Consider the following 17,787-nt stretch of genomic DNA (forward strand, 5'->3'; position numbering starts at 1 on the left):
TAAATATAAACCTGATTATCAAGTGGCTATTTTTGAAATGATAATCAAATTTAAGAAGTATTTTTTTTTCCATCCCAACTTTATTTATATTGAGTTCCCTTTTAAATCCTTGTTTAAAAGTGTCTTATACTAAAAATTTGGTTAGTCAAATTTATACATTTTTAGAAATTGAAGAGGGAGTTCAACCATCTTTAGCTGAAGTCGATCTCGCTATTGATGATGAGTTTAGAAGAGTTTTTACTCATTATTCTAGTTTGGAAGAACGTGCTACACCCGTTGCTCCACGCCCTACTACTTCTCAGAGTAGCAAAAAGGGCTTGTCGGGTTTAAAAGTTTTACATTCACAGCCAACTTCTTCTTCTACTGCAAACTTTGATGAATTTAACTTTTATTTGATGCAGCCAAATGTGAATATCAGCCAACTGGATGAGGTGAACGTCTTAGCATGGTGGAAGAAGTACAAGGCAAGCTATCCGGTACTTTCTTGAATGGCTCGAGATATCCTTACGGTTCAAGTATCAACCGTGGCTTCGGAGAACGCATTTAGCCAAGGAAGACAGCAAATTGGAGACCATAGACATTCATTATCCGGCTTTAGCTTGCAAGTACTAGTGTGCATTCGAGATTGGATTAGATCGGAGCGACGCAACCAAAATTCAGAAGCGGAGGAAGGCGAAGAGGAAGAAATTGAAGATTTGATAGCTAGTGGACCGGACCAAATGGAAGATTTTGAAGATATTTCCATGACCGAATATGATGTGGGGGAAATTAACGAAATGGTTCAAAATTGGTGATTTTATTATTCTACTATTTTTGTACAACTCATGTATTATTTGCAAGTTAAAAAAAAAATACAACTTGCAAATAAATGTTATCCAAGAATGAATAAAATATATGTCTCATTGAGCTTTCTTCTATTTACTTGTGTTCATATTTTTACTTTTATTAAGTTAGGAATATACCTAAAATATACTAAGAATATACTTATAAGTATATTAAGTTATATAGTATACTTAAACATATATAAGTATATATAGTATATATAGAAAAAATAGTATATATAGTATATAAGTAAGTATATATAGTATATAGTACATATATATAAGTATATATAGTATATATATTAAGTTATACACATATATAAGTATATATAGTATATATTATATATAAATATATATAGTATATATATTAAGTATATATACTTATATAGTATATATAAATATATATATAGTATATATAGTATATATGTATATATAGTATATATATTAAGTTATACATATATATAAGTATATATAGTATATAGTACATATATATATATAAGTATATAGAGTATATAGTACATATATATAAGTATATATAGTATATATATTAAGTTATACAAATATATAAGTATATGTAAGTTATATATATATATATATATGTATATGTATACGAAAAACACTATTCTGTATTGCTGACTTGCTGTTAGGCTGTTAGTCAGTAAATATTTAAACTTTAATTATAAAGTTGTATAACATATGTAAATATACCTACAATATACTAATAAATACTATAATATATATATATATAATACAAAAACAAAAACAAAAAAGATCTACTCCAAACCGTACCGGTTCTGGTTTGGAGTTTAAACCCGGTTAACCGGAACCGGCCGGTTCCTTAACCGGTTACCGGTCCGGTTCCGGTTGGAACCGGTTAACAGCTTTAGGTGTAGTTGCTCCATTTTATAATATATGAAAAGGGTATCCATCAACACTCAATATAGATGGGTTATTTAAGGTTGAGGACTTTGAAAACGGAAAATTATTACTGTATAATTTCTAATTGTAAATTGATACCGATATACATGTCAATATTTTAACTCTTTTTTTTTCCTAAAAAATTGATGATCTTAACATGAAGTAAAAACAAGTGTAGTTCCATGAAGGCAGAAAAATAAAAAGAATGACACTGATACCAAAGTAAGATAATGAAAAAAGTCAAAGATATGAAGAGCCAACTAAATTATGAACGACTTACTTGCAGATGCGCATGCAACTTCTTACAAATATTTTCACTATATAAACGCTTCTTATTGTTAAGTTTGTGAGCTTGACGATAAGCGAAGCAAAGGGCCGCATGGAAAATAGTTTGGAGGACACCCGCAGCCAATATAAACTTGATTTTTTCGCTATATTTGATATCCTGTAATCATCTTTCATTGAGAAATAATAAGAGTTGGTAATGATCATGAGGTTTTTTCCCTTGAGGATTTCCCACGTAAAATTGTGTGTTGTTTCTTTTCGTTGTTATAATTACTTTCATACAGTATATTCAGAGGCGAAGCAGGATTCGAAACTTGTGGGTTCGGGAATCTAAATTCGTTTAAGTTACTGGGTTCTTCATTAACAAATTTATACATATTCAATTAATTTTTCAAGATAAATACAGAATTTAAACCAAAGTTATTGGGTTTAGCCACACCCCCGAATAATATGCTAGCTCCGCCCCTAAGTATATTGTTGTCTCATGGAGTAACATTTATTTATGTGTATAATGTGATCTACCAAATTGGTGAATGATCTATAGATGTAGGAAAAAATTACAAGAGAATGGACGTTACAAGTAATACAACCTGTGGCAAATATGACATACAGAGAATGCTTTTACAAAGGAAGATGATATGCATTGGAATCTTTTCCTATTTCGTTAAAAAAGAGTTACTCCCACCGTTTCAAATTCAGGGCCGGCTAAAAGGGTAGGCAAGTAAGGCAATGGCTTAGGACCCATCTTATTGGACGCTCCACTATTTTTTAAGACCCTATATATATAGTTACTATTTAAAAAAAAAAAGTGTACGTTAATTGGAAGTTTGAAGAGATACAAGGGGAGTAGGTTATTTCTTCCTTTTATTATGGGGGTGGGGTCCACATTTATTTGGGGTATTTTTGGGGAAAAGTAAAATAGTAACTTTTCCCTTTTATGGGGGAATAGATAACGTTGTTGCCCCCATAATTGGGGGAATAAAAAAGTTTTTCTGGGTAATTGTAGATTTGTAGTATCCAAATTTATTGAGGTAACTATTTTACTGCCTAGATTTACTTATTTCCTTGATTCTTTCATTATTCTTGTACTCTTATTACTATGGAAAATTCTCACAACATTATTGTTGCGGCAAAACATAGTGGTTACAAAATATCAAGATTTACTTTTTGGCATCTTCTTCAAATTATCAAGCATTGCAACAAGTAATTATTATATTGAAGCAGCGCAACACTGTTTCGATATCATTACATATCAACTTATCAAATTCTTGAATCAGGTTTTATTGTTCTAACTTTATCTTATATTTCATTGAAAATTTGTCATTGTTGATATTCTTATTTAAGATCAATAATATCTCAAGAGAGATTGAATGGATTAGCTATATTATCAATTAAAAAAGAATTATTAGAACAAATAGATTATAAAACAGTAATTAATGAGTTCACATCTAAAAAAGCTAGAAAAGTAAACTTTAAATAAAAATATATATGACAATCTTTCCTTTATTTTATTTTAAAAAAAAAATTAGGGTTTGTCTATGAAATTTTCAAATCTTGTTGAGACAGCCCTGATAGTTGCAAAGGCCAAAGAGGCATGAGCATGTTACGAGGTTTGCGATTGCGAGGAAGAGTTATAAAGCCCCTAGACATGACCGCACGCGAGGTCATGCATGTCCACGATAGCGAAGAAGCTTTCATGATAGCTATGGATGTCTGCGATTGTGATCATAGGACATGTAAATAAAGCAATAATTCAAAAATCAGAGCTCAACTCTATATTTGGGACCCAGAACACGGAAATTTTAAAAAGAATCTACAAGCTAATGTGGAATATATCCATAGAACGGTTTAAGGTCTCATTTATTTATTAAGACTAAGACGTCTGAATGTGAATATATATTTGAATATTGAGATGTAGATGTTTGAATCTGCAGCACACATGAATATTTAGATGTTGTATTAAAATCTTAATACGAAATAATTTAGATTATTTGTTTTCTCCACATATGAGTGTATAAAACCTGTCTTTGTTTTAAAACATATGAATATAATATTCAAACAAAAATACTATGTCAATTACATATTTTTAAAAATCATATGGTGCATACTTGGTGGTGGCGGTGATTGTGAGTACCGATTAGGTATGGTATTGGTTAATGGTTATGATTGTTGGTAGTAGCTAGTGGTGATTGCTACGAATAGTGATTAAAGGTGGTTGTTGACAGTTGTATCTAGTGGTAGAGACTGATAATTATGGTGGATGATAGTGATAACTAATAGCGGTGGGAAATGAAGACACAGTGGTTGACCATATATAATGGTGGTTAAATGTGGTGATTTTCAATCGATAGGGATTGGTGGTTGGTAGTGATGATTGTAGATAGTGACTAATGCTTGTGAAGACTGACTATGGGGATTGACGGCGATAATGTTTGTGGCTGAAGTGGTGGTGGTTGATGATGTGGCCGGCATTAACAACATTAGAGAGTAGATGGAGTGTTGGTGATCAACTATCATCTTCACATAAATTTTCGAATAAACATTTTAATGATATTCATATGCTTTAGATCTTCATATTCAGATAAAAGAAAGAAATGCACTTAATAGTTGAGCTAGGAATGAATAAAATTTAAATATTGAAAAACAGACTTAATGAGTGATATTTAAATAATTAACATTAACTCACTTATTAAATGCAAATAAATCTATATATAATATAAAGCTAGACATAGACAAGGTGATGTGACACCTCTCTATGACTAGCATTCTTATTTATCCTTTTTCTCAATTTTTTGAGGCTTTTCTCAATTTTTATCTTATTTATGTGCTATGTTAAAAAAACTCAAAAGTCACTCATGAAACTCTCTTAATTATGTTAAATGTGCTATGTTAATTAGCTTAGTCATCAGTTAGCTACGTTTTTTATCCTGAGCTAATCAGTGCATGGAATGTTTCATTTAGTATCATTACTCTACTTTAATTTTTCGGTTATATACCTCTTTGTTTTCCAACCATTATATAGAAAACAATAAAAACATAATGGAATGGACATGGTGCATGGGCACACTTAATCCGAAACTTACATAAACAGCTACCTTTTAACAGCTTCTAACAATTTATAGCTACTTTTTCTATATTTACAAATCGTAGCTAGTTTTTCTTATATTTCTGTTGTATTTCGCGTTTTTGAAATACAGGGAAATACAAAGTTCAGCTGAGTTCACAATTTTGAAATACACTGAAATACAAAATCTGGCAGAGTCAAAATAGGCTGTATCTATGGAGCAGATTCTCTTCTTTCATTTTAAATGGTAAGTCAAATTAAATCAACCATGTATCACGCATAATTGTTGAAGTTCCATAATAACCCACGTTTCTCTCTCCAAATTACTCCATTCCAAACTTTTAGAAATACTTCCAAATACAGAAAAATATACACTGGAATACAATGAAATATGGTTGATTGTTTAAGAAATATAAAATTGTAGTATGCATATATACAATGGAATACAATGAAATATATCAGAAAATTGTTTCATAAATTAGAAATACAACGAAATACAACGAAATATACTGAAATATACTGAAGCATTTTATCAAACACTTGGTGAGCATGAAGCTCCACAACTCTCATCGGAGGTGGCGTATGCGTTTAACCACCGGTGAACCACCGCTGCCACCGCGGAGAAGAAGTGGCAGTGTCGAAAAAGTAAAGAACAAACCAAAACGTCACTCCTTTTCTTCAGAGATTTGTAAATCAGAGAAACTTAGAAGTTTCAAAGGAATCTGATTTATAGCAACATCAACAGTCAAGAGTTGCCTCCATAACTAAATCGAGAAGGGGTACGAGCTCTCTAGTGTTATTCTTCAGAAATTCGACGAGGATTGCAGAGATTATGTGCTCTATGCCATCAAGAAGAGTTCTGTTACTAGTTTTTGTCATTCTGACACTTCCACTGTCACAATCTTGAACAATTTTCCTGATGAAGTAACTTGACATATTTGAAGGAATCAGGCAAGGGAAATAGATCTGACAGATCTGGGGGCAGGAGAGGGAACAGAGAGAGAGAAAGAGAAGGGTGAGGGAGAAATAAATTTGAGAGGTGAGAGAAAACCAATTTAAAAGAGAAACTTGTGAAATACAGGACACTAGTTATAATGTGTAATTTAAGAAAATATTTTAGTTATGAACAATAAATAAAATCAAAGGTAGTTATTATTCATAAATAGGTCTTAGAAGTAGCTATGACAAGTAAATAAATTTTGGTGATTTTCCAAGTGGTAGGTATTAGCACTCACTTGTGTGATTTTGTCTATTATATTCATTCTGCTACCATATCTTTTTCTAGGCAAACTCTTTCTATAACATACTTCATGAAGGACTAAACAGAGAAGGCATACTTCAGCAACAAAAATCTCTTGTCTTGTGGACTATGGTAAAACTTTTCATCTTTATGAATCATCTCTGTTTACTTTTCATCGTACAAACATTTTAGTATACCTTAAGTTTCATTGTATATACCTTTTTAGTATACCATAAAAGTTCCTTTGTCTCTAATTTCTGTCACAACTTAGAATCTAGAATTTGTGTTCACTCTTAAAATGGTTGTTTTGCTTCTCTTTTTGTTTTCCGGAGCAATAGACGAGGGTTGGTTTTAGGAGATTACTCCTTAACCGTTGGTTTTGTTATATATGGTGTATTTTTGCAGCTAATTGTTAAGACATCATCCAGTTGAGCTTCATCCATCTCAATCTCCACTATTCAAAATGGGAAAACTGATTTCTTGATCTCAAAGGCAATTGCCAACTGAATATATAAACAAAGGGCCTGCAAAAGCTAGCTGGTACTACTAAATGTGCCTAAAGCAATGTCGAGATGAAAATGGATTCAAGTGAGACTGCATGAGTCTGTTCTTGTATGTTTCAAGAGGAGCATATATATTATCAAACCACTCATTATGAGTATGTCAAAGATATCACTTTGGTTACGCTTGTAGTTATCATTATTTAGGTATTTACAAGTCTTAATTTTACTTAATACGTGTCATATGTGCTCTTTTTGATTTTTTAGTTTTAACTTCTTTTGTTCATTATATAATGTAAGATTTTTTTTTCTTTGTTTGTTTTTCCTCAGTGATCACGGGAATATAAATTGTCCATGAATAGTAATGTTGAAAAGAAAATTCTCTTACCGTGTAGAATTAGTTGAAAGTATTGCTTTCATTGACATTATTTCTCAAAGCATTTAAATAGCAGAAGACTTGATTTAAGTTTTTGAAGATAATGTTGATATTATTATACTACTTTCTTCTAGCCAAAGTTGACTGAAATTTAGTTTAAATAGCTGTTTTTTAATTTGAATAAACTCATTATATTATGTGTTAAATTTGTATTTTACTTGGCAATATAAAAAAAAAAAAAAAAGTGACGTGGCATCTCCCATAAGATAGAAATCCAATTTATCCTTTTTTAATTTTTTTTTTAATTTCGTTTTCTCATTTATCCTATTTGTAAACAAATTACATCCGTTACACACCTCTTTATTGGGGGGTTATGACTTTTAAAATCCATAACCCCCAATGTTTATGTGTTATAAATTGCATCTTTCCTTTTCTTTATTTTTTTGGTCGTTCTCAATAAATTGTATTTCCCAGCGTGGTAGAAACATGGCCTGGGGTGAGGTGGCTTTATTTTTTAACTTACCCTCTGCTAAAGCATGAAATTAGCAAGAACGTAGATGTTTAACAAAGTGGTGGACATGACATTCTGCCAAAGTAAACATTTTTCCTTTTTGCCTTGGAGAATTATTTTCTTATTGGTACCAGACTCCAATTATCCATCCAACATTTTCTTTAATATTTCTTTTTTCATATTACATGTGGTGTTGGCTCTTATTGAATTAATCAGAGGATATATTAATTAGATTTTGTATTTGCAAACTCCTATCTGAATATTATAATTTTCGTAATGTTTTTATTGAACTTAATTTGTGATAAATGGTGAGAGGTGGTATTGGAATTGGCTGAAAATGATAAAAAATTATCTTTTTTTTTTAAAGCACAGCTAATAAAAAAATTAATTTTCTTATTTGTATGCAATTAGTAGTGTAACAGTTTCACGTCTAATTTTAGTTTAACCTTTTTATTCTTTATAAGTTTTATCGGTAGTGTATAATAACACATTTTACGTAAAAGTACCTACATAATTATACTTTACATTAAAATATAGGTTTTATATCCCAAACATATGTATTAACGTATGAATTAACTCCTCATGTTAGTTTATATATTAAGATGTCTAATATAATACACAATGGAATATATGAAATGAAAACAATCAGTAATGGCGAGTGTAGACAAAAGCAACGGTGTTGAGTGTGTTAGGCTGAATTTTCTTTTTCCTGTTGATATTAGTTTTGAGAATATTATTAGAACAATTGATAGTATTATGGTGGGAGTACCTGACAAAAGTTAAGATTAAATTTTTAAGTTACAAAGATTAATAAATATCATTATCTATTCTGTCTTTGATTTGCTTTATCGTCCGCGCGAAGCGCGCAAATTAACTAGTAAGGTATAAATCTTGTAAATAATGCAATTCTACATGGCGTACTGTAATGTTAGTTAAATATTCTTTAAATAAATGGTTCTTTAAGTAAATTTCTTTCACGATCCAATTTAGTAGGATATTAATATTCTTTTTGCCGTACAACATCTGATGTTCAGGCAAGATCAGAAGGTTAGCTTCTACTTATTAAGAAAATTAGCAAACTATGCCCGTGCGATGCACATGGTCCAACATGATTAATTTAGTTATTCAATTTAGTTAGTCTTTATGGTTTGTATATTTTGCAAACGATATTGCGATTTTCCTTAGTGAGTCTCCATATTTTTTTCTTTTCCTCTTATTTTCTCAATTGTTGTTAAAACTTGTCTTATTTTGGTTATGTCCGCCTTTTTTATATCTAATAAGTTGACAATTTAAATATCCTACATGTCATGTTCATAATCACAAGATTCAAAGGATATTTTATAACATTATATATATATATATATATATATATATATATATATATATATATATATATATATATATATATATATATATATATATATATATATATATAATTTAGAACCACAAGATTTGAAAGTCTATCTTTATTTCTTAAACTCCGTGTCTAGTCAAACGCAGACACTTAAATTGAGACAGAGGGAGTATATGACAAATGAAAGAAATGAAAGGACAATTGAGACACTGCTGACTCGTGGGACTTGAAAAGTAAACACACAAGAGGTAGAATTAATGTTCAACTTCTGAAATGTACAATGTTAGTCCCTGCTTAGAGTACAATTTCAGTTCTTTTTTGTATAGCTTATTGTTATTGTGTTCGTCCATCTTGGGCATTTATATATAATAGAAATATAAAAAAAATATAGAATAGAAAAAGAGACATATATTTTTAGTAATGTGGCCAAATAATATGGAATGAATGGAGTACTTCATTTATTAATTCTTAAAGAACGTGAAAAGTCAAGTATAGTAATGTGGCCAAGTAATATGAGACGAAGGGAGTACTTCATTTATTAATTCTTAAAGAACGTGAAAAGTCAAGTAATGTGGTCAAGTAATATGGGACGGAGGGAGTACTTCATTTATTAATTCTTAAAGAACGTGAAAAGTCATGTAATGTGGCCAAGTAATATGGGACGGAGGGAGTACTTCATTTATTAATTCTTAAAGAACGTGAAAAGTCATGTAATGTGGCCAAGTAATATGGGACGGAGGGAGTACTTCATTTATTAATTCTTAAAGAACGTGAAAAGTCAAAAGTGAACAAGTAAAAGTGCAGAGAGGAAATAAATACGTGTCAGAGAATTAAAATTGAAGTGCATACATGTATACATGAGAAGAGAATAAATATTCAGCAAGAACGTGAAAAGTCAAAAGTGAACAAGTAAAAGTCCACGGAGGAAATAAATATATGGTGGAGAATTAAAATTGAAGTGCATACGTGTATACATGAGAAGAGAATAAATATTAAGTACTATGATATATGTCCACGTGGGATTTATTAATTCTTAAAGAACGTGAAAAGTAAAAAATGAACAAGTAAAAGTGCATGGAGGAAATAAATATGTGTTGGAGAATTAAAATTGAACTGTATACGTCTATACATGAGAAGAGAATAAATATTCAGTACTATGACATATGTCCACGTGGGATTTATTAAATCTTAAAGAACGTGAAAAGTCAAAGGTAAACAAGTAAAAGTGCACGGAGCAAATAAATTTATGTGGGAGAATTAAAATTGAACTACAGACGTCTATATATGAGAAGAGAATAAATATTTAATAAGAACGTGAAAAGTCAAAAGTGAACAAGTAAAAATGCACGGAGGAAATAAATGTATCAGAGAATTAAAATTGAAGTGCACACGTCTATATATGAGGAGGGAATAAATATTAAGCACTATGACATATGTCCACGTGGAATAAAAAAACAGTTGGTTAAAGTGTACAAGTTATATAGCTTTTGGTATAAGCATTCATTGCGTGTACAATTTGTAAAGCTTTGAGTACAAGTAGGTATTGCTATGTTGGTCCTCATTAGCCACTTATAGAAATATTAGTTTTCACCATATGTGCATCACCTGATTAAGTTATAGTGCTCCCGACTTAAATATGCTAATTTAATCCGAAAAATAATAGTTTCCCGTAGTAATCGTTAATAATATATTATTCTACAGTACCGGTTATTATTCTTATTCATAAAAAAACTGTTCTATTGGCTTCATGGAAGTGGTAAAAGAAATCCCACAAAATCATAATTATATGAAGTATTTGGCTATACTCGTCTAGCTAGTCTTCACTTCTTGAAAGGTCAAAATTTAAAAGACAAGTTTTAATGTTTTGCAACAAAATGTTTCCATTAATTATATTCATGTAAATTCAGTACAATTTTCAGATGACCACTTTATTAAAACTGGTATATATTAATAACTCTCTAAGGTTGATGAATTTGGACGATACAAATTACAAAGTGATCAAGAAAATATAAATAGAGAAAGTAAGAAAGTAAAATGTTTTCAAAAACTCACGAGAATGGAAATTTAGATAGACAATTTAAAACTACTACTCCATCAAACAAATTCACTAGTAAAATTGCTCTTTGCTGATGAATAGAATAGAATAGAACATACAGTTACTTCTTCCCTTTCAGCTAGCTAGCCTCCACTGCCTATATACTTTCGAAAAATGCATGAACTGGGATTTGCGCGATTCTTGGAAGTTTCTGAGATCTGAATGCCAATTTTGTTTTCAAAAAATAATTTTTTTGTTCAATTATCATATATTGGTCAACTCAGCTGAAGCTTCCACCAATAAAGTGAGATGCGATGTGTGCATTTTCCTTCTTTTTTGTCTTCCATAATGGTGGTAATTAACCCAACTTGCACACACCTCAACCAAATCTATGAGGTACCTGCTACCTCTTGTTTTCCGATGAAATCGGGTTTAATCAAAAAATCAGTTAGAGATTTGTTATTCTAGGGTTTGAAGACAAGTGTAGGCCGTATTCAATGCCGAGAACTCTTAGTATGATCACGGTCCGAAGTAGCTTAGATCGTAATATAGCTTTAACAAATAACAACGAAAATATTGCAGGATTTAAGTAGCTAAGAGAAATGGTAAGAAGAATGTTGTTTCAGTGGATATTGCTTACGGAGAAAAATATGAGAGATACAAATGGTAAGAGCAAAAGCCTCAGGTGCCTACCTTCTTCCACCCTAAGCTATCTTATAGAAGCCAAAGCAAGACTTTTCTATTCCTAACGTCAGGATGTGACATGACTATAGGCCCACGTACGTTTCTGCCACAATGCGTTGATCGATGCATGCGGACGTGGCCTTAGTTGGCGGGAGTGGAGGCCAGCTGTGTACGTAGATATCCCGGACTCTCTAAGCTTCCGATCAGGAGGATCAGCCCGGGTGCATATTTTGCCTAATACACCTCTCACCATTACAGATATCAGGTATGGGCACGATTTAACCCAACTTGCATGCACCTCAACTAAATAAAGTGAGCGATTTAGTATATTTCATGTAGTAAGGACATGCTACTTTTCAACTGTCATCTACCCAAATAACATACCATATGCAGGAAGATCATTAATAGTCCCCATTAAAACGGCCATCAAATTAAAATTCTTCTTACACGAAACAACCGCTTCAACCCACAATAATTTCAATTCATCAGTCAAAGGTTGCAAATATACACCTATCAAAACTTTTAGATTACACGGTCCAGGAATAATACAATTAAGGAATATATATGGACTAGTCATACACAACTCGGGGGGGGGGGGGGGGGGGGGGGGAGATTATATGGGGGTTATGAACACGGGCTAACATGAATATGGTGCAGCGAAAACAGAATGTGGAGTAAATCCGTCTAAACATAAATCCAACCTAATGTTACGTGGTTCAGTTGCGAAGTCTGAATAGGTTCTTTCAAAGTGATTCCAAGCCTCACCATTGATGGATGACATATAACACAAGGTGGCCTTCTATTTTCACTATGCCATCTCAAATGAGGAGCAGAGCTATTTGATGCAGACAACCTCTTTAACCTTGGTATAAGAGGTAAACAATATAATGCCTTAACAACAACTCTCTGCCCACTACGAGTCTGCTTAAAACGATCTGTATCACAGAACTTACAAGATTCTACACCGACATCATCCTTATAGTATAACATGTAGCCATTTTCACAACAATCAATTCTCACTGATGAGAGTCTCGACTTAGACAGCAATCTCTCTACCTTGTAGTAATTATCAGGTATCTCTAGGGTCGGGTCAACTACTTCATGCATAAGGTCAATCACAGAATCCATTTCCTCTTAGGGAACATTCCAATCTACTTTGATACTTAATAATCTAACAACGATAGACAATTGGACTGGAGCCTCCCATCACGTAAAGGCCGACTAGCTTGATTTAACTTTTAAAAGTAACATCAAGCCTCTTCATTAGGAGGTTCTTCAACATGTCACCATATTCAAAACTGGAATGCATGTCATAAGTAACCTAAACCATGTCATGCATTCTAGAATTTTGGACATTAGGTTCCACCCCCTACTACTTTCACCAACAATAAAGTTTTGAAATCTACCAAAACTACTATCCGTTTTCTGCATGACTAGTCCACACTGTATAATTACTTTGAAAACCTTCTTGATATAGAAGCTTTACAATCTCTGGTGTCTCGTAATTCATACATTCACATTTAGCACAAGGACACCTAATCAAGCCATGGGTTTGAAAAGGTTGAAGTGTTATTGCATAGTCAACAAAAGCAACGATACTGGCTACAAAATCATCCCTCATCCCCGCTCGGCCAATATTAGCCATATCATACATCCAACTATGGGATTCCATCTACACAAATAGCACAAAATTTGAAATTATTAAACCCTACATTGAAGTAAACCAAAAGCAAATCCAGTAAGAACCCACTAATCAACAACAAAACTGAAGCAAAATTTCACAAAGTAAACTTTGTTCTAGGTCACCAACCAAGAAATCCCGCATCCCACACGTTGACCTTTCTAGGGAACTAATCACTCAAAATAAAAAGCCAATAAAAAAGAGTATTATAACCAAGGGAAAAAAATCAACAAATTAAAGCTAACAGATACATAAACAAATAACAATCATGTATACAGAAAGTACCAAGAACAACACAAAATGTACCAATTCTTGATCCCCAAGTTTAATTATTTTTTTGGGTTTACCTATAATTCAAATTCTTAATGATCCATTTCAATATTTCATTCAATTTCAATACAAAACCCTAAAATAAAGTTAATATTCTAAACCCTAAAAACTAATATTGAACAATAAATAAAGTTTACATTATCTAATCTTCTATCGAAATTCATTGGCTCCAAAGACTCTAATATTTGGAGGGAACTTCTGAGGACTAGAAACAACGTGGAACCTTTCATTCACTGAAAGATGAACAAAGGTAACAACATGTTTTGGTGGGACAAGTCGACTCACAATGGACCTCTAAAGAACAACATCTCCTTTAACCAAAAGCCTAGCAGTATCAATATTTGTGAAGTTCTGGATAATAATAACTTGGATGTTGACTTGTTAAATCTTTGTGCTCCTCAACACTTGGTTCAAGACATCATCTTAGTTAATGACAAGGCCATATCCTCAGCAATCAGGGAGTTTTTTCTTGCTCTTCTGCTTTCCAGAACCTTAGGTTAATGAGACTTCCATCTCCTTGGCTTAAAGACATCTAGAAAAAAGAACTTCCTTTTAAATTTTTCTTTAATTTTTGGAGGGTAATGAAAAGTAGAATTCCCTTGGATAGCATTTTGCAAAGAAAAGATATTGACGTACGCTCTAATTGTTGTTGTTGCAGCATGACCAGTTGATGAAACCATCACGTCATGTTTTTGCCAATGGACCCTATGCTTGGAGAGGAATTTCCACCCCTCTAGGACGCCACATCAGAGCCAAATCCATCAAAGACATCCTACTACTATGGTGAAGCAGTCATGCCAACAACTAAACTCACAAATTGCTATTTCAAATCACTCTTCTCATAATGTGTTGGGAGTTATGGAAAGCTAGGTGCGGTAGGAAATATGAAAACAAAGTCATCACTATCTCCAGAATATGTCATCAAGTGCTATTTCAAGTCAAGATCTCAATGGGGGAGAAGTTCAGTAGCTTGGACTGGACTTGGTCGTGGACTAAGGTTTGTCAAGTAGTTGAATCTTACAGACCAAGACTCAGAAGTATCATGGTGAAATGGACTAAATTTGAAGCTGGGAAATAGAAGCTCAATATTGATAGGAGTTACATCCTTAACATTGGCAAAGCAGAAGCTAGAAGTGTTGTTAGAACTGAAAATGGACACTTGGTCATGGCATTTGCTTCACCAGTCCATTTCAATACTAATAATTTCTGAGGTTCAAGCAGCACTTAAGGGTACTCTGTGGTGTTGCAACCAAAATTGTCACTATTTCATTCTTGAGCTTGACTCCCTTCTTGTGGTTAATATGATCCTTGGTCTCTATAAAATTCTTGGTAAGTTGTAGGAGATTATAAGGCAAATTCAAAAGAATCTGGAGCTCTATGGTATTAAATTTCAACATTGTTACAGGGAAGGTAATATGATTGCATACTCCCTTGCTAAGTATGCAACCAACATTGCCAACAATGAAGAATTCTTTCAGGAGGAAGATTTGCTCGATGAGGTCGACTGGACAGGGCCCAAATGCCTTTTTTCAGGATCAAACCTAAGAAGCACTCATGCTGGATTTTTGAACCTCCTTAAAATTGTAAAGGAGGAGCTACTGGACACCTCTTCTAGTGTTATAGTAGTCCTCCTCCCATCCCTATATGCTTGCACATCTTTTGTCAATAAGACTGTTTTCCCACACGAGGTTTTGGTCTATGTCCCCTCGAATGTATTCATTGTTTATCAATATAAAGGGTAGGGGTCTATGTCAAACCCCCATAACTTCGGGAGCTTGTATCCTGGGTGACTGAAATTAACTTTAAAAAACAAAAAACTAATAAAACCATAATTATACAAAGTAATGCAACTAATAATGAATAACATGAGTTTAAAAAAGAACTTACCTTTATAAATTACAGGTGGCAGCAGCGGAGTGTTGCTGGCGGCAGCATGGTAGGGCAGTGTGGAACAGGGACGGTAAAGTGTGGTCGGAGATCTGAGAGAAAAGAGGGAAGAGAAAGTGAGAAAGAAATCCTCAATTTGGAAAATATGAATTAGAATTACCGAACTCTTGATATCGGTAGTTTAATTCATGTTTGATCAGAATTTGACCAAAAAAATGACCTCATGTGGTCGGTAGTTTTAAACTATTTTATTTTTTTATTTACCGGCTTCATAAGGTTGGTAATTCTAAAATTATTTTATATTTATATAATTTAATTTTTTTCAAAAAAATTCTATTTTCATTGTTTATTTGTACTAAATAGCTACTGACCTCATGAGGTTAGTTTCTATTTTTCATTTATAACCGACCTCATTTGAGGTCGATTTTTCGAGGTCAAAAAACCTGATTTTTAAGTAGTGTTGGGCTGAATTTGAAGGGGTCAAAATGGGCTAAGTTAATAAACTGGCAGGGTATTGACTTGCCCAAAAGTTATTTGGGCTGAAATGGATTGGGCCGAAATGGGCTAAAATGCGGGTCATAACCCAATCCACCCGTTGCATTTATGTAGTCTCCACATTGCATTTCTCATTACCTGCACTCTCCAAATTAAATATCATGTGGTTGTATCACATCTAAAAAGTCTAATTCCATTTCTCAGTCTGCCTCATCGAGAGAAGGGGTTTAACACATATTGGGACGGTTGAAGCCGTAAAAAGGGAGCTGAATATGACTTTGAACTTTGTAAGGAAAAAAAGAAAGAACAACATCCAAGGGAAGAAGCAGGAAATCTGATTGTACGTCTAGTTCTGATTAGCCAGCTAGCTCAGCTACTATCATAAATTCTCAAGTCTGCAAAAAAATTGTTACTAGTAGTTCTTTTGTTACACATTTCTTCATTTAGTTCTACATACATCTTCCCTTCGAACTATAGATGAGGTAGTTCTTTAATTCATATATCAAATTTCTTTTAGTCATGAAATACTTGCCACATGGCAGCTTCGAGTTTTTCCTAAAAACTGACCACAAACAACTACTAAACGAACACGTTAATCTATAATAATTAGATAATGTATAAACCGTAAAATGAAAACCTATAGGTTCTTCGTGTAGCAAAAGCGAAAGACAGGAATGAACTGCCACTGAAATTACTGATCGATGGTGATCCTCGCGTATATCGTATGAACCCCCATCACATGATAATATGATTGCGATAGAAAAGAGCATGCGAATGTTCATTTGAGAGTTCTATCTCTTGCACTAAACTACCGATCAAGGCCATCGAGGGACAAAATTTGTGTCGCTTTTCCGAGAGAATTGCTACAAAATTTCTTGGAAAAATCTTATATTTCATGTTTTAAAACATACTAAGCAACGCCTCTCGGTAAAATACGTAACTTTTAGCAAGTCAAAATCAAGTTGACTATACATACCAATAGCCTCTATTAGTACCTAATAAAAATGATTTAAATATACCGAGAGAGATTCTGTGTAATACACATATAAATATTATGAATTTTTTTACAATACTGATGGTCACCAGTGTATTAACAAATCTCGAAATAATTTAATCCGCGTACCAACCGACCCCTTATAAAACAAATGATGATACCTATATATATTAGTGAAGCATAACCCATGCTCCGCATGGGATCAACATATGCTTATAATTTTATTTTCATCAATTGATATTTATTATATTTATAACAAAATTTTAATATTATTAAGATATTTTATTAGGATTTAATTAATATATTTTTCTTTGATACTAAACAAGTACACATGAAATTATTCAAAATCTTGCACGTCACACGCTATAAATTTTGCAGTTCAAATTTTGTTTAACAATGCCCCTTTCAATTTTAAGGAATATGTTAAAAAAAGAGGAATACTCTTTTGTTAAAATATTTTTTGGCATTCTCCATTCACCCTTTTACGGTTGATTCATAATCTCGTTTCAACAAATTTCGTGAATGCAATATTTGATTCATATTTGTGTATAAGTAACCTGAAAATGACAATAATTCTTAATAAAAAAGGGTACTTGTATGTACTAGATCGAT

The sequence above is a fragment of the Lycium barbarum genome, chromosome 6 (genome assembly GCF_019175385.1).
Source record: "Lycium barbarum isolate Lr01 chromosome 6, ASM1917538v2, whole genome shotgun sequence".
NCBI classification, from domain to species: Eukaryota; Viridiplantae; Streptophyta; class Magnoliopsida; order Solanales; family Solanaceae; genus Lycium; species Lycium barbarum.